At 42.0% G+C, this 18,233-nt stretch overlaps 1 protein-coding gene across 14 annotated transcripts in view; it reads left to right on the top strand.

The window, feature by feature from the left end:
• LOC145544390 (uncharacterized) overlaps nucleotides 1–18,233 on the top strand; it is a 475,872-nt gene that overhangs the window by 17,484 nt on the left and 440,155 nt on the right. Inside the window, exons 3-6 of one of the 14 annotated variants that reach the window (XR_014081386.1) lie at nucleotides 8,025–8,123; nucleotides 10,923–10,972; nucleotides 12,871–12,973; nucleotides 13,790–13,873. The exons of the other annotated variants lie outside the window; for them this stretch is intronic. The gene's annotated coding sequence lies outside the window, so the exon portion shown is untranslated. The remainder of the gene's footprint in view (nucleotides 1–8,024; nucleotides 8,124–10,922; nucleotides 10,973–12,870; nucleotides 12,974–13,789; nucleotides 13,874–18,233) is intronic. 14 annotated transcript variants of the gene reach the window in all.

Raw genomic sequence — 18,233 nt, 5'->3', positions numbered from 1 at the left:
ACCAAATTAAGTACATTTTATAGGTCCTCAGGTATCACACCAGTGCATACATGATCATTTTAGATGTTGGCTTTGTGGCATTAGACATGGTGGAGGGTTAAAAGGAGGGCTTTAAGAAGTGTTGAAAGGGCTTTGTCATTCCCTTGTGGGAACTAATAGAAGTGTAGGAGAACACGTTCCCACACTGAAGATTGCTGTAAACACCAAGCCAACAGCAAGGAGACTGTCATGGAGGCTTGAAGCTCTATATACAGCTCATTGTTTCCGAACATGTTTAGATTGCTTTGTCTGCATAAAAATTTGACTTGAAAATGCCACAGTTCAGAATATGGCTTCTAAAACCATCAAAATAAGACGGTATCAAGAAGATGGAAAGATTTCAAAATATTTTATAAATAAAAGGAACTCTCAGAACCAAATATGGAATATTGACATTTTTCTGGAAGATTCTTTATCTCAACTGTTTGTATGTGATTTGAGGGTGAATTGAGGAAATAAGTTGCCATTCAATAACATTTCCAGGGTATTGACATAATCTCAATGTGTTTCCCACCTGCTTTCTGTTTTACTAAAGCACCTCACATAGCAAAAGCATTTTTAATCTGCTGAAATAATTTCTTTGAAGATCTAAAACATCCACTTTGCAGACCAGGGCTTAATTCAGTGTTGGGAAGTTTAAAGAATTATCAGTGTTTAGTGTGGCCTAGGCTATGATAAATTGATGTGTTTACTCCATGCTTATACTGGTGAATGAACAGTGGCATAAGGAATTGGGAAAAGGGGACGAGGAGGTAGCTAAAACTTGGGGCTAAAAGGGGGGCTAGGGTAATCCACTGTCCAGGTTTCCCAGGATCTAGGGGTCTTGTTGGGTGTCGGGCTTTCAGTGCTAAAACCAGTAATCTCCCTAGGGATCACCAGGACCGACCTTGTGGGAATGGACCCATCTCTCTGCGTTTTCCTCCTTCAAGTTTATTCCTGAGAACAATTTAAACAAGATTTCACATGGATATCACTGTGGGGGACAGGTACACACATGTACCTGGACACAAAAATGTGCCTATATTTCTTTCTCACTCCTCTGCCCTGAAACACACACACACACACAGAGTAATTGTGTTTCTCAGTTTCTGCCTTCAGAACCCGTGTTAAGAACCACAGAGAAACAGAGGTGCTCAAAGGAAGAGTCTTACAATAAGGACTTATTCTGTACAAAGCACTCCAGTGAGTGTTGAGGACACCTGGGATGATGTGATACAGAGATGAAAGTGAAAGTGAAAGTTGCTCAGTTGTATCCTACTCTTTGTGACCCCATGGACTATACAGTCCATGGAATTCTCCAGTCAGTAGCCTTTCCCTTCTCCAGGGGATCTTCCCAGCTCAGGGATCAAACCCAGGTCTCCCGCATTGCAGGCAGATTCTTTACTGTCTGAGCCACCAGGGAAGCCTATGATACAGAGATGAGGAAACCGCATCCTGCCTTCCAGGAGTTTGTCCTATGTTCAGAAAACTGAAACACAGCAGCAAACAGTTCCATCAGTAGAAAGAATGTGACAAATGCCTTAAGAAAGATATTGACCAAGTTCTATAGGATTTCAGAGGCATTTGCTTTTTAGTTTCATAGGCAGGTGGTATTTGTATTGAGTCTTAAGGGAAGAGTAGGGTAGTGGTAGTCAAAGGTGGAGGAGGCAGACTGTTCAAGACACACTCCCCACCCTTTAGTCACTTGTGTTCTAGGTGGGAAACAGAACAGTAAATTTTATGGCCGTGGGAGTTCATGGAAAGGGAAGAATTAGTCAAATCTGTGCAGGGAGGGAGGGAAGATATACTGGGAGACCTGGAAGGAGGACTAGGTTTAAAATGAGCGGAGGAGAGCAGGAGGACATCCAGGTAGTGTCTTGGGGCCTAAGTAGACTTAAGCCAGAGGCAGAAGTGAACGCTTCCGTATTTTCTGACACTGCAAGACACTTGCGGTGTGGCCTGTGGGTATGGGAGTGTTCGGAAGAGTTGGACTAAAAGGATGACCCAGATAACTCTAGAAGGAGAGGCTGGTGGGGGTAGAGTGAGAGCTTGGCTTAGAAAAATAAGGCCACTAGGAAATGGAAAAGACTTCTTTGCGGCGGTTGGGTGACATGTTAAAAATACTATTTTAGAAAGTTTCTTGGGTCAGTTGTGCACAAGATGGCTCAGAAGGGAGAAGGGAGAGGAGACCCTCTTTGAGGGCCCTTTCAGAAATTCCAGCATGAACGAGTGAAATGGACTGGGTGGGGTCAGCAGGATGGAGAGGTGGGGGGAATCTGGTGGGTGTTTTCAAGGAGGAGATGACAAATGGATTTGGTGACAAATTGTGTAAAGGGGATCAAAGAACAGTCAATTTACTTAAATCTTTAAAGTAAAGGTTTTTCCATGATCATCTGTAACATTCCTTTCTGCTCTGAGAATTCATGACTTCCAGGTTTCTAGACTTAGCAAGTGGAAAAATGCCAGTACTTTCCTTTCTTCTTTTCCATAATTCAACACCTTTTATTCAGTGACAGTTACTGTAGGGAATAAGGATGCGGCTCCATCTCTGGAATACTTTTTGGTTTAGTAGAACTTTTAAACAGATAATTCTAATGTGACCTGACAGGTGTTGTTGTGGAGGTGTGGTCATAGGACTATGAGAAAACTGAGGAGGTGTGGCCAGCTATGTCTGGAAGTAGAGACAAGTTGATATCTGAGCGAAGTAGTAAGGGATGATCCAGGAGTTCGTTAAGCTAGATAGGTAGGGTGGAAAGAAAAAACACAATGTGAATAAGAGGCTGATTCATGACTCTACCCGGGACTGGTGTGGCTGGAACTTAGAATGGATTGGAGGGGGAGAAGAGAGGAGGGAATTAGGCGATTTAGCAGGAAAGTTAGGTTGTGGTTAAGTGAAGAAGGATCTTATTCCATTAAAGGAATTTGGACTTGATCCTGTTGCTAATTCTGAGTTCCTAGAGATTTTTAAGGAAGGTAGAGAATGATCTGTATTTTTGGAGTCAGGGAGGCTGGAGACAGGGAGTCCTATTGGAAGCTATTATAGTCCAGGCAAGAGATGATGCACAAATGTGTTGTTTGTGAAGTATTTGGGGGAAGTTGAGTCTAACTGAAAGTTCTGAAATGGCAAGGCATTTATTTATGGATTCATTCTTCCCCCTTACACTTAAATCTGTTTTGACTTTGCCAGGCACTGTCCTAGGAAGAGAGGGTAAGAAGAGAAACAAAACACGTCTGTGGCCACCTTCTGCTCATTGCTCTGGTTCTCACCTTTTTTTTTTCCATCCCAGTACTCACAAGGGACGTGACATACACCTGTGGGAATGGGTATGGTAGCATATGAGAAAGGAATTGGGGTGTGGGAGAGGGAGTGTGCCCTCAGTGGAGAAATAGCAGATGTGGAAGGTAAGGGGGAGACAGACCTGTAGCTGTCTCTCCTTCTGCAGGTGATTCTGCTGAGCCTGTTTCATTTAGGAGACTTTTAGTTTCAAGTAACAGAATACCGTACTCTAGAGTGGCTTGAACAGTAATGATGCTTTTTATGATGGACGACAAGAAATCCAGGACTCGCCACTCAGTGACTCAGTGACATCACTGAGAACCCAGAATCTTTATGCTTTACTACTCTGCCGTCCTTAGCAAGTTCCTCCTAAGCTATCTCTACTCATGGTCACAGGATGACTGTTACAGTTCCAGGCATCACATGTAGAGGCAACTATGGCAAAGAAAGAATTCTTTCTTCCTTGTGCATCTTATTTTTAAAGGGAGAAGAATCCAATCCCGGAAACCCTTAGCAGACTTCTCATGTCTCAGTGGCCAGAAGTGGGTTGGAGGTCAACCCTTGAATCAACCACAGTCACCAGCAAAGATAATAGGGAAGCAGGAGACATTGGAAACAAAATTATGGCTGAAAGCAGAGAAGAAATTGCAGATGGTTTTTGAGTAGGCAGACAGTCCTTCTGCTTAAAAGTGCCAGCTTTGGGAAAGAATCTCTTAGTTTCTGGAAATAAGAGCCTCATGTTGCAGATAAGTAATTAGAACTGGAGATAAACATTTGAAAGATACTTGAAGAAAAATAGAGATTTTAATTATCTGACATATGCCTTGTGCTTTACCCATCTTAACTCTCAGAATAATAGGCAGGTCATTTTGCTGAGGAAACTGAGGCTCAGAGAGGTTGAGGAACTAGGCAATATTACACAGCTGATAAGTGGCAAGAGCTGGCATTGTTTATGTCCATTTTATCATTTGCCTTATGGAGAATTTTGAACATGACCAGAAGTAGACAGAATGGCATAACAAATGCCCCCTGTGCCTGCACTTAGCTCCTACCAACTAAACAGCCTCTTGCTAATCTTCCACTCACCTCCATCAATTATTTTGAAATAAATTCTACACCATTCGTATCACTTCATCCATAAATATTTCAGTATGAATCTCTACAATGTAAGTTCCATTTTCTTTTGAAATTAATTATAATACCATTGTATCTAAAATATTTAACAATCCTTCTTTAATATCATTAAATATTCAGGTAGTGTTTAATTTTCCAATTATCTCAATAGTATGATTTTTTTTTACAATTTATTTGAATGAAGATTCAAAAAAGGTCTACAAATTGCAATTGGTTATTTTTTAATTCTTGTTTAAACCTAAGTTCTCCCTCCATCTCATTTTTTCTCTTTGCAGTTGATCTCTTGAACAAATCCAAGTTATTTGACCGTGGAGTCTTTCATAATCTGGATCTTGCTAGATGCATCTACATGTTGTTGGTTTGACATGTTGCTCTGTATTTTCTGTAATTGGGGTTGGAGTCACAGGATTGGTCCAATTCAGATATGATTTTATTTTTGGTAAGAATACTTCATAACTGGTCTTGTCCTCTTCCACTATAAGATTCTCTTTCTCTTTGTGATGTAGCAGCCAATGATGCTCAATGCATGAATACTTTCATTCCTAGGGGTCACACAGTGGTGACTCTATAGGACTGTTGTAGACTGAATGTGTCCTCTGAAAGTTCAGATGTTGAAACCCTAACCTGTCAATCTGATGGTATTAGGAGGTGGGGCTTTTGGGAGGTGATCAGGTCATGAGAGTGGAGCCCTCATGAGTGAGATTAGTGCTCTTACAAAAGACGCCCTAGAGAGCTCTCTTGCCTTTTTTTCCTTCCGCCGTGTGAGGACACAGCTGTCTGTGGACCAGGAAGGAAGGCTCTCACCAGAACCTGACCATGTTGGCACTTTGATCTCAGACTTGCAGCCTCCAGAAATGTGAGAAATAAATTTGTTTATAAACCACCCAGTTTTGGTATTCTGTTATGGTGACTTGAATGGACTAAAGTACATCCTTTTTCAAGTATTTGCTGGAAGAACTGAGATTTAAAAGTCTATTTGATTCGAACAGGTGCCACTGTTAATAGAGAGATGAAGTGACATGCCAGGGGAGGAGCATGGGCTGGGGGCAGGAAAGGATAACTTCAAAGCATTTGAGACAGTACAGAAACCCTGGAGAAGGTTGTCTGGTCTGTTTATATCCACAAGTTAGCTAGTTGCAAATGCATGACCTGCTTGGATTGTTGAGTACTGTGCATCAAGCCCACTGATTATATCATGGCGGAACCCTGAAACATACGATGATTTTTGACATTTTCATGTGCTGTGCTTGAAGAGCATCTTTCCCTTCAAGTCTTCCAGTCAGATTGAGGGACAGAGGGCACACAAATGACGCTAGTCTATCCTGCCTGGAGTGTGATGAAATAATGGACGGCATCACACAAGGAACAGGAAAGTTTGGAGCCTGAGAGCATTTCCATGGAATCAACACAGTTTATTTCACAGCCACAAAAATACAAAGCCTTCTAGCATGCATTGTGAACCTTGGAAGGAAATAGAAAACTCACACCAAGGAAGAGATGGGGCTGGTGAAATGTACATTAAGACAAAAGTGGCAGAAACATATATGGTTATAAATGAATTCCAGTTCAATTGTACATTGTGGCTAGAGTCAGGGTTTCGTAAAGGTAATAGTGCAGGGATTGAAGGAGTGAGCAGGCTTCCTGCAGGAATTGAGGCACATGTGGAAGGTTCCCCAGAGAGGAGCAGTTGAGTGAGGAGAGGAAACACTGGGGATAGAGTCTGAAGTGTTGGTGCTCTGGAGCCTGATGCCAGAGTGAAGAAGCGTCTACTCTACCAATAGATGAAAACAAATTTCGGAATTATATTTTTGAAAATACACTTCTGAAAAAGAGTGCTTTTGCCCATAATGTTGAAAATTTGTTTGACTTCTTTGTTATATTTATGGTGCACTCTTTTTTTTTTTCTGAAAGATAAGGTCTTTTTTTTCCTTCTTCAGTTTTATTGAGATATAATTGCAGGAGGCCTGGCGTGCTGCAGTCCATGGGGTCGCAAAGAGTCAGACATGACTGAGCAACTGAACTGAACTGAATTGAACTGAATTGCATATAGCACTGTATTAAGTTTAAGATATAAATGACAACCCATTCCAGTATTCTTGCCTGGAGAATCCCAGGGACAGAGGAGCCTGGTGAACTGCCATCTGTGGGGTCGCACAGAGTCGGACACAACTGAAGCGACTTAGCAGCAGCAGCAGCAGCAGCATATAGCATAGTGGTTTGACGTATATATATCATGATTACCATCATAAGTTTAGTGACTATCCATCATCTCATGTGGATGAAAAATTAAAAAAAAAATTTATTCTTGTGATGAAAAAACTCTTAGGATTTGATCTCTTAATAGTATTCATGTATGACACACAGCAGTTTTGATATGACACACAGCAGTTTTGATTACATTAATCCTGTACCTTACATTTCTAGTATGTACATATAACTGGACATTTGTGTCTTTTGACACAATTCCCTCTCCTCCTAACTCCTGCCTCTTGGTACCATAAATCTGATCTTTTTTTCTATGAGTCTGTTTGTTTTTGAAGTATCATTGACCCACAATACTGTGTTAGTTCCTGGTACACAACATAGTTATTCAATATTTCTATACAACATTCAGAAAACTAAGATCATGGCATCTGGTCCCATCACTTCATGGCAAATAGATGGGGAAACAGTGGAAACAGTGGCTGACTTTATTTTTTTGGGCTCCAAAATCACAACAAATGGTGACTACAGCCATGAAATTAAAAGATGCTTACTCCTTGGAAGGAAAATTATGACCAACCTAGACAGCATATTAAAAACAGAGACATTGCTTTGCCAACAAAGGTCCATCTAGTCAAGGCTATGGTTTTTCCAGTAGTCATGTATGGATGTGAGAATTGGACTATAAAGGAAGCCGAGCGCCGAAGAATTGATGCTTTTGAACTGTGGTGTTGGAGAAGCCTCTTGAGAGTCCCTTGGAGTGCAAGGAGACCCAACCAGTCCATCCTAAAGGAGATCAGACCTGGGTGTTCGTTGGAAGGACTGATGTTGAAGCTGAAACTCCAATAGTTTGGCCATCTGATGTGAAGAGCTGACCTATTTGAAAAGACCCTGATGCTGGGAAAGATTGAGGGCAGGAGGAGAAGGGGACAACAGAGGATGAGATGGTTAGATGACATCACTGACTCAATGGACATGAGTTTGGGTAAACTCCAGGAGTTGGTGATGGACAGGGAGGCCTGGCGTGAGGCTGTCCATAGGGTTGCAAAGAGTTGGACACAGCTGAGCGACGGAACTGAACTGAACTGATACATTATAAAATGATCACCACTGAAGTCCACTCTTGTTATTTGTGGTAGTTATGTTTTATAAAGTCACCATGAACACTGAATTAGCAAATCCTGAATCACTGTTCTTAAGGGAAAACACAGGGTTAGGTTCCTGTGAGCCTTATTACCACCCATTAATATGTAACCTTGTCTTATATGTATTTCTGTTTAAAGACCACTGGTTTAATATACATTGTTGCTTTGTTAACACTGGGCTCAAGGCCAGTGGCACCACAATTCACGCCTGAATGAAGCTTCTCTAACTTGTTTATTTTCTCCATAAGGCTCATCACAGCCTTCTATGCTCAGGAACACTAGATGCCACTTTGGTACTATGCTTGGCAGCCATTTCCAGCAGGAAAATCACCAATAAAAGCTAAAAGGTATATTAAAAAGTTGCACTTAAAAGAAACTACAGAAAGACAGTTGTTTGCAGTATGAGAGCTGAAACAGGGAGGCAAAGTATCACCCTACTTAACTCCACTGGGATGTGTGTGTCGCATGGCTTGGATTTTTTGTTGTTCTGCATGTGTTCCTGAATGACCACGAGTGAGTATTGATGTGAGGGTTACAAACAAATTTTGGTGAGTAGGTGAGTTTGCAACTATAGAATCTTTTCATGAGGGTTGAGTATAATTTGAAAACCAGTGTTGAAAGATAATCTTGGGGTGATGGGTGGTGTGCAGAATTGCCATAGGTTTTCAGGAATTTTCTAGCACATTCAAGACTTATCAAGCAGCAGCTTCATGTGCAGATCCCATTAGTGAAGGCCTGCCTCCATGTTGGAGGGGAAAGAAGGGGAAGCGAGAAAGTGTGGCCCCCACAGAAGTAAGGAGAAAATGATGGTGTGGTGTCAGGCCCCAAGAATCCAGGAAGTGGGGGGTGTGACAGTAATGGAAGAATTCCCTGGAATCAAGGCGATTGAGTATGAAGACCTGGGACGGAGATGAGGAAAAGGGGCAGGAAGAATGAGGCCACTGTGAATGGTAGAACCCCCTTGTGATTTGTGTCAGTGCAGTAAAAGCTCAGACAGGCTGGCTCTGCAGCAGAGAGCTGCTACACCTCTTTTCTGCTTAGCCCCCTGTGGATGTTTAACTTCTCAACCAGTTGTGCTGTGCCCCCTGGGCTGCAGGAGAGGGGAGGACAGCAGTAGGTTCTGGTTCCCCTGTTTAGGACCACATCAGGGGTGTCTGGGGTAGAGGCTTCATGCCACGGACTTTCCTGCAGATGATTTAAGGAAGGACGCAGGACTGGTTTTCACTTGCAGAGAGAACATTAAAGCTAGAGATTTGATCCTTTGCGAGGTCTTTGAACCTATAAACACAGATGCATATGTGTCAAGAATGGAAACTGGCAAAGACTGTATTCCCTAGTTTGAATTTAATTGCTTTTGGTATGTACTTGAAAAGATAGAATATCCCAGGACGTTTAACTTTAGAAAGTTGTTCTGTTGTGCTGCACAGTGAGTGATTTTCACAAGGTTTTGGCTGAAATATTCAGTATCAATATGCGGGAATGGTTTCAATATGTGGTAGGCCAATAAAAACAAAGTCACTGTGACCTACGCTTTGCAGATCTGAGAGGGACAGAGGAGCAAGTAGCGATAATGAATTCCAGTTTGGAGGGAAATACTGTAACTATGCAGCCACACATCTCCGTCCTCTATCCTGCTCTGAGTGTCCTCTTAGGGAGGGGGAGCATAATGCTCCACTGGTGGCTTCTGAGGGAGCACTGACATGATGTGGTTAACGACGAGACCTGAGAGTGGGCCCTGCGGAGAGGGGAGTCCTGGTTCCAGCTGGAATCCCGGATCCCATAGAATTTGCCACTGGGTTTGGAAAACTCCTGTGAGCAGTGAGCCTCACTGAGAGGAAATAGCACCTCCGTCCCTCCCTCCCTGCCTGCCTTTGCTGCTGCTTCTGCAGGCAGGAGTGTTGCTGAAAGCCTTTGACCCACTCCCCTGCTTCCAGGGTATTAGATCCAGTCACTGAGTGGGGATGGGTTAATACAGCAGTCTCTCTTTCCTCTTTTTTGCCTGGCGGGGGTGGGGAGATGGCTTTCCTTTCTGTGTTAGTGGAATGAAGTGTGTGCCTGGGGCAGAGGATAGGGTAAGAAATGATGGTGGGGTTTCTGGAAACCTACCCACCATGCCCCAATAGTGCTCAAAATATGGACTATTTTTATTTCAATATATTTAATTGACATATAACATGAATTTCAGGTATATAACATAGTGATTTGATATTTGTTCATATTGTAAAATGATCACAATAATAAGTCTAGTTCACCTACAGTCACTGGAGACCCTTTTTTTGTAATTGATACTATCTTGTCCTGAAGCGCATGTTTGTAGAGAGTCACCAAAAAAAAGTAAAATTTTCCCATTTACATGAAATTGGGTTCTTCTGCTTTGAAACAGTATTTTTGGGGTAAGCTCAGAGTCTGTGGCTTCTGCTTTTTCTTTCAGGCTTTCTCCTCTCTTAGTCCCTCTTCTTCCTCTCCCTGAGTGACATCTGGGCGCAGGAAAAGGCTTATATATGTGTTGGGAAGGATGTGTTGTACATGTGTCGACCTTCTCTGTTGGCTTCTGTTGACCTCCCTTCAAGGTGCTGCTCATCTTCCCTCTCTTTGGGAGTTAGTGGCTGTTTAGTAGCAGATTGTCAGTGGTAGGTGGCTTTGGTTGGTGTGTCTTAGGATGGTGTGACTGGGTCTAAGCAGCACGTGGCAGTACGCCTAGGGTTAATATCCTCCACTTGGCCTCTCACTGCTACAGACCCTCCAAGGCTTAGCCAGGAACTCCCGTCAGAACTGGCTTTAGGTAGATTAGTTCTCAGCTTCTGCTCTAGGATTTTGTTGCCACATGTCAGGCACCCTTTAGCAAATGCTTTCTTAATTCTCAGCTACCTTCTCCCATGTCCACCACTAGGCTTCTGGGGTACTTCAAGACATCTCATGTCAAGTGTAGTCTGTGTGGAAATTAGGATGTTAACTCTGGCCCATCTACTTGGGCATTTCCCTCAGCGGATGATATTCTTCTGCTTCTGAACTGCATGGACTGTGTGTGTGTGTGTGTGTGTGTGTGTGTGTGTACACATGTGCCTGCACTTGGTTGGGGAGCAGTGGAGGGAGGGAGAAATTAAAGCACCAGCCTACATATATATATATATTTTTGCATTTCCCAGGTTATTAGGAAGGCTGTTGTAAAGGATGCAGATGAACGGCTGGATGAGAGGTGCGCAGGGCGGGGTTTGTGGGGAAGGGTGTGGCGCTTCCGTGACTCTCCTGGTGCACCACCCTCCAGGAGTGCACCAATCTGGAAACTCTGAAGCTCACCATTTAGGAGTCTCATGGAAGATTTCTTGCATAGCTATGATCGATTAAATCATTCTCCTAAGTATTTTTGGATTTACCTATCTATCCGGAATTTTTGCCGTCTCAGTTTCCCACGTCTTCCCGGGCCAACCCTCAGTAGGTGAGGAGTTGTGGGGAAAGTCTGCTCACTTCTCCTTCTTTCTGGCGGGCGTTGCTTTACATCCTATCAGTGTGCTGTCTACACTGTGGCTCATGCAACAAGCTTCATGCTTGGTCCCTGAGCTTTGTTCTTAATGTACAGAAAGATGAGTTTTGAATAGAAATAATACTTTTTTTCTCTTTCAACAAAACTGACTTCTAAGATAGTAGTTTCACTCTAGTAGTTTCTCTTTAATAGTATCTTTCTCTTCTTAAGAAATCTAATATAAAATATAGCCAAAAAAAAAAAAGAGAGAATTTCTTGGTTCAAGGTTTTGCCTCCTGTTAACTTAAACAACAAAAGCCTTTGATTCAGTGGGTAGAGAGCTGTGGGGAAACATAATTTATAGGTAATTAAAAATACATTAGTGTAATATTTGAAAAATATGGTAGAAAGGGTTGAGGACTCTGGATTAGAAGAAATGAATCAAATAAGGCTGCTTGCATGCTGGGGTGGTGGAGTGAAAGGAAAATATAGCTGGATTGCCACAGCTGGATTTTCTTGGGTTATGTGGTTGCCTTTCTCAGCCTTGTTGGGTAGGGTCAGCAGACATGAGTCATAGAACCAACTGCAGGAAGAAAGACAAACATGGCCCCTCATATCCAGGGTTGCACAGGGCCGACGGAGGCTCCTATGAACTTGTGAACTCTTCTTCCTCAGAGATCCTTCTACTCTAATTTACTTAAAGATGTCCCAGCCACTCTTCAGGGGTTAGAAAGCTTTTTCTGTAAAGAGCCAAATAATAAATATTTTCAGCTTTTGGGGCCTTATAGTGTCTGTCACAAGTACTCAACTCTGCCATTATAATGGGAAAGCAGCCATATAATACTTAAGTGAATGAATGGGCTCATGTTCCAATAAAACTTTATTTACAAAACCAGGCAGCTGGCCAAATTTGACCTAAAGATGGTAGTTTGTTGACCTCTTATCTGGAAAGAAGTACTAAGTCAACATAGTAAAATAACTGGCTAAACTGATCATCCTATCCTGTGTCTGCCTAACACACACACACACACACACACACACACACACACACACACACACACACACACACACACACACACACACACACACACACACACACACACACACACACAGTCATACACACTCTGCATACATAGACCAGACCACGTTTTTCTTTTTTTAATTGAACTATAGTTGATTTACAATGTTATGTTAGTTTCAGGCTTACAGCAAAGCAAAGTGATTCAACTATATGTATATATATGTGTGTGTATATATATATGTTCTTTTTCAGATATTTCTATTATAGGTTATGACAAGGTGTTGACTATAGTTCCCTTTATTTTATTTTATAAAGTCCTTCTTTATTTTATATATAGTAGTGTGTATCTGTTAATCTCAAACTCCTAATATATCCCTCCCTGCCCCTTTCTCCTTTATATCATGTTTTTAGCATTATAATGACCTTGACTTTGCCCATCAAATGTCCAGAATGTGGGGACAGAAATCCTGAATTGATAATTTTTTTTCTTTTAGTTTCTGAAATACTCATCAAGCTCCGTGACTGTTATTTGTGGAGATAGTTGGAATTTTTAAAATCTGTTACTACTTTTTGCCTTGGGAAATCTCCAGATTGTCTCATGTTTGATTTCCAGTTCTTTGGGGGCAGGCTGGGTGTTCCAGAGGCCACTCTGTTTATTAGTGGAGAAGATAGAAGGGCCAGGCAAATATGCCTTACGACCACAAACTGCAGGAAAGGTAAGATATTCCATGTGTATTCAAGAGCGCTTATTTGTTTCCTAGGGATGTCCTAATAAATTACCACACATTCTGTGGCTTAAAACAGCGCAGATCTATTTTACAGTGCTGTAAGTTAGCAGGCTGACATGGATCTCCCGGGGCTAACATTAAGGTGCTGGCAAGGCTGTGCTTCTTTCTGGAGGCTCCAAGGAAGAAGCTGTTACCTTGTCTTTTCTGACTTCTTGAGATTGTCCTTGTTTCTTGGTTCATGGTCCCCTTCCTCCACCGCCCAAGCCAGCAACATCCCATCTCTGATACTCTTCTGTAGTAATATCACCCTCTGACTGACTATAGCCAGGAACATTTCTTTGTTTTTAAAGATTGTCAAGCTACCTGATTAGGTTGGGCCCACCTGTAAACTCTAGAATAATTTCTTTATGTCAAGGTCTTTAACATTAATAACATCTGGAAAGTCTCTTTTGTTGTGTAATTAATGTAACATATCATAGGCTCTAGGGACTGGGAGTAGGACATCTTTGGGGGGCTATTATTCTGCCTACTACAGAGCAAAATCTTGCCTTGGATTTGTCTTTTGTTTTTTGGTCACACGGAAGTACTAAGTCACTTAGATTTATTGAAAGCTAAGTGTTGGTCTGAGGGGATCAGCTGAATGGAAGCCAGAGTCCACTGTACTAGTGGGGAGTGGCTTTCCTCAGGGGAGGTGTGTGGTATAACAGATGGGCACCGAGCTCACAGTCTGAGGACTCAGGTTCTGATCCTGACTCTGCTGGACACCTCACTTGCCAACTCTGTCCTTTGCTTTATTTTCTGTAGCACAAAGAAGGTGGCTTAGACAGTGGTTTACTAAATCTTCAAGCAGTAGAGACCTTTCTTCAAATCACGCCTGTAGAACTGCAGGTAAGAGAGGAGCTGCTCTGGCACAACCATAGCTGGAGAGCCTGGAGCCCTCCCTACAGACCTCCAGGGGTACAGCTTCTTTCCACAGCACCTTGGAACACTGGAGATCACTGGACTAGACTGTGAGTCAGCTAACTGTAGACTGTAGGCTAAGTCAGGTCTGAGGACTGTTTTCATTTAGTCTGTGAACCAAGAATTATATATGTATATGTATGTTTGTGTGTATTACTGTATGTATCTGTATAATTTTTTATTGTGGTAAAACATAACAAAATTTACTGTCTTAACCATTTTTAAGTGTGCAGTTCAGAGGCAAGAGTGCATCCACATCGTTGTGCAGCCATCACCACCACTTATCTCCTGACGTCTTTTCAGTAAAACTCCCCAGTCCTTCTCCTCCCAGTCCTTGGCAACCCTCATTCTACTTTGTCTGTGAATTTGACTACTTTAGGTATCTTTTGTAAGCTGAATCATACAGAATTTGTCTTTCTTCTTTCACTTAGCATAATGTCCTTAAGCTTCATCTTCTAGCACATGTCAGAATTTCCTTTCTTTTTAAGGTTGAAAAATAATCCATTATATATATTTACCACATTTTGTTTATCCATTTATCTGTTGATGGAAACTTGGGTGGCTTCTACCTTTTGACTGTTGTGAATAATGCTGGTAGAAACATGGATGTGCAGAGAACTCAAAGTACTTGGATAATAGCCTTCATGTTCCGTTTTGTGGATGGTTAGAGAAGAGGTTACAGATCTGCCCCTTCCCTTAGCACAGGACTGGCACAGAGTTTGCTGCGCTTCATCCCGGCATCCGTCTTGTACCTCAGTGGCCCTTTTAAGAACCCGAAAGAGCAGAGCTGGTAGCCCCTCTCTGGTATATTAAATTATAACCATCAGAATATGTCCTAAGGAAATAGTGAAGGCTGTGCACAATGGTGGCAGCATTGCTGATAACAGATACAAATGGGAATCACCTTAAAAGTCCAACAGAAGGGGATTTATTGAATCAATTGTATGTGTCTGTAAAATGGAATGCTACAAGGTCATTGAAAAGGTAGTAGAGATAAATATTTATTGACATCAGAAGATAGTCATGATTTATTAAGGAAGAAAGATAAATTATATAGCAGCATTTAAAAATTATTTATCTGTTTATTTGGCTGCATCAGATCTTAGTTACGGCACTCCAACTCTTTGTTGCAATGAATGAGCTTCTCTAGTGGTGGCGTGTAGCCTTAGTTGCTCTGTAGCATGTGTGGTCTTAGTTGCCCAACCAGGGAATGAACCTGCATACCCTCCATTGCAGGATGGATTCTTAACCTCTGGACTACCAGGGAAGTCCCATTTAGCAGCATTTTTAACAATTAAAAAGCCAGCATGTGTATACACATGTGTGTACATATAGGTACATGTATTTTTTAATATATATAAATTTATTTGATTTCATCTATTGTTAAAAATAATTCATTTATTTTTGACTGTGCTGGGTCTTCATTGCTGTGTAGGCCTTTTTCTAGTTGTGGTGAGCAGGGGCTACTCTCTAGTTGCCATGCATGGCCTCTCATTGTGGTGGCTTCTCTTGTTATGGAGCTCTAAGGCAAACGGGCTTCAGTAGTTGCAGCACATAGGCTCAGCATTTGTTGTTCCTGGACTCTAGAGAACAGGCTTAGTAGTTGCAGTGCATGCGGTTAGTTGCTCCACCACATGTGGGATCTTCCTGTAGCAGAGATCGAACCCATGTCTCTTGCATTGACAGGTGGATTCTTTACAACTGAGCTACCAGGGAAGCCCTATAAATTTACTTTAAATAAAGATATATATATAAAACAAAAGTGAAAAGTGAAAGTGAAGTCGCTCAGTCGTGTCCGACTCTTTGCGATGCCGTGGACTGTAGCCTACCAGGCTCCTCCGTCCATGTGATTCTCCAGGCAAGAATACTGGAGTGGGTTGCCATTTCCTTCTCTAAGGGATCTTCCCGACCCAGGGATTGAACCTGGGGTCCCACATTGGAGGCAGATGCTTAACCTCTGAGCCACCAGGGAAGTCCTAATATATATATAAAACAAAGATAGACACAAATCTGTTAACAGTGTTTAACTCTGGGTAATGGGATTGTGGGCAATTTTTTTTTCTCCTTGCACACTGATTTCTTCTTTTCTTTCTCATAGCACATTTTCATTAGAACCTTTTCTCTGAGTATGGTTCTGCTAACTAGAGTTTTCCCCTTTATGGATTACAGCTGTGTCATGAAGGCTTGTCATTACGTCATTGTGTAACTCAATGAAGCTATGAGCATGCCATTGTAGGGCTGCTCAAGGTGGATGGGTCATAGTGAAGAGTCTGACAAAACATGGTCCACTGGGGGAGGAAATGGCAAACCACTCCAGTATTCTTGCCATGAGAACCCCATGAACATTATGAAAGGGCAAAAAGATATGACACTGGAAGATAAGCCCCCCAGGTTAGAAGATGTCCAATATGCTCCTGGGGGAGAGTAGAGGGCAGTTACTAATAGCTCCAAAAAGAATGAAGGAGCTTGGTCAAAGTGAAAATGATACTCAATTGTGGATGTGTCTGGTGGTGAAAGTAAAGCCCAATGTTATAAAGAACAATATTGCATAGAAACCTGGAATGTTAGGTCCATGAATCAAGTAAATTTGACATGGTCAAGCAGGAGATGGCAAGAGTGAACATTGATATCTTAGTAATCAGTGGAATAAATGGATGGGAATGGGCTAATTTAATTCAGATGACTATTATATCTACTACTGTGGGCAAGAATCCCTTAGAAGAAATGGAGTAGCCCTCATAGTCAACAAGAGAGTCTGAAATGCAGTACTTGGGTGCAATCTCAAAAATGACAGAATGATTCCCGGTTCTTTTCCGATGCAAACCATCCGATATCCAGTAATCCAAATCTATGCCCCAACAGCTGATGTTGAAGAAGCTGAAGTTGATCTGTTCTATGAAGACCTACAACACCTTCTAGAACACCAAAAATAGATGTCTTTCATCACAGGGGATTGGAATGCAAAAGAAGGAAGTCAAGAGATACCTGGACTAACAAGCAAATTTGGCCTTGGAGCACAAATGAAGCTAGGCAAAGGATAACCGAGTTTTGTCAAGAGAACGCACTGGTCATAGCAAACACCCTCTTCCAACAACACAAGAGATGACTCTACACATGGACATCGCCAGATGGTCAATACTGAAATCAGATTGATTATGTTCTTTGCAGCCGAAGATGGAGAAACTCTATGCAGTCGGCAAAAACAAGACCTGGAGCTGACTGTGGCTCAGATCATAAACTCCTTATTGAAAAACTCAGGCTTAAATTGAAGAAAGTGGGGAAAACAATTAGGCCATTCAGGTACAACTTAGATAAAATCCTTTATGATTATATAGTGGAAATGATGAATAGATTCGAGGGATTAGATCTGGTAGACAGCGTGCCTAAAGAACTATGGATGGAGGTTCATAACATTGTACAAAAAAGGCAGTGACCAAAACCATCCCGAAGAAAAAGAAATGCAAGAAGGCGAAGTGGTTGTCTAAGGAGGCTTTACAGATAGCTGAGGAAAGAGAAGAAGTAAAAGACAAGGGTGAAAGAGAAAGATATATCCAACTTCATGCAGAGTTCCAGAGAAGAGCAAGGAGAGATAAGTAGGCCTTCTTAAATGAACAATGCAAGAGGAAAACAATAGAATGGGAAAGACTAGAGATCTTTTCAAGGAAAGGGGATATCAAGGGAACATTTCATGCAGGGATGGGCATGATAAAGGACAGAAATGGTAAGGACCTAACAGAAGCAGAATAGATTAAGAAGAGGTGGAAAAAAATACCCAGAAAAACTATACAATAAAGGTCTTGATGACTCAGATAACCACGATGGTATGGTCACTCACCTAGAGCCAGACATTCTGGAGTGTAAAGTCAAGTGGGCCATAGGAAGCATTACTATGAACAGAGCTAGTGGAGGTGACAGAATTCCAGCTGAGCTATTTCAGTCCTAAAGATGATGCTGTTAAAGTGCTGCATTCAATATGTCAGCAAATTTGGAAAGCTCGGCAGGGGCCACTGGACTGGAAAAGGTCAGTTTTCATTCCAATCCCAAAGAAGGTCAATGACAAAGAGTGTTCAGACTATTGGAAAATTGTGCTCATTTCACATGCTAGCAAGGTTATGCTGAAAATCCTTCAAGCTCAGTTTCAGCAGTACGTGAACTGAGACCTTCCAGATGTGCAAGCTGGGTTTCAAAGAGGCAAAGGAACCAGAGATCAAATTGCCAACGTTCTTTGGATCACAGAGAAATCAAGGGAGTTTGAGAAAAGCATATACTTCTGCTTCATTAACTGTAC

Source organism: Giraffa tippelskirchi, chromosome 4 (genome assembly GCF_054371585.1).
Source record: "Giraffa tippelskirchi isolate mGirTip1 chromosome 4, T2T-mGirTip1v1.2.pri, whole genome shotgun sequence".
In the NCBI taxonomy this organism is placed as follows: Eukaryota; Metazoa; Chordata; class Mammalia; order Artiodactyla; family Giraffidae; genus Giraffa; species Giraffa tippelskirchi.
This window is presented reverse-complemented; position numbering and strand designations above follow the sequence as displayed.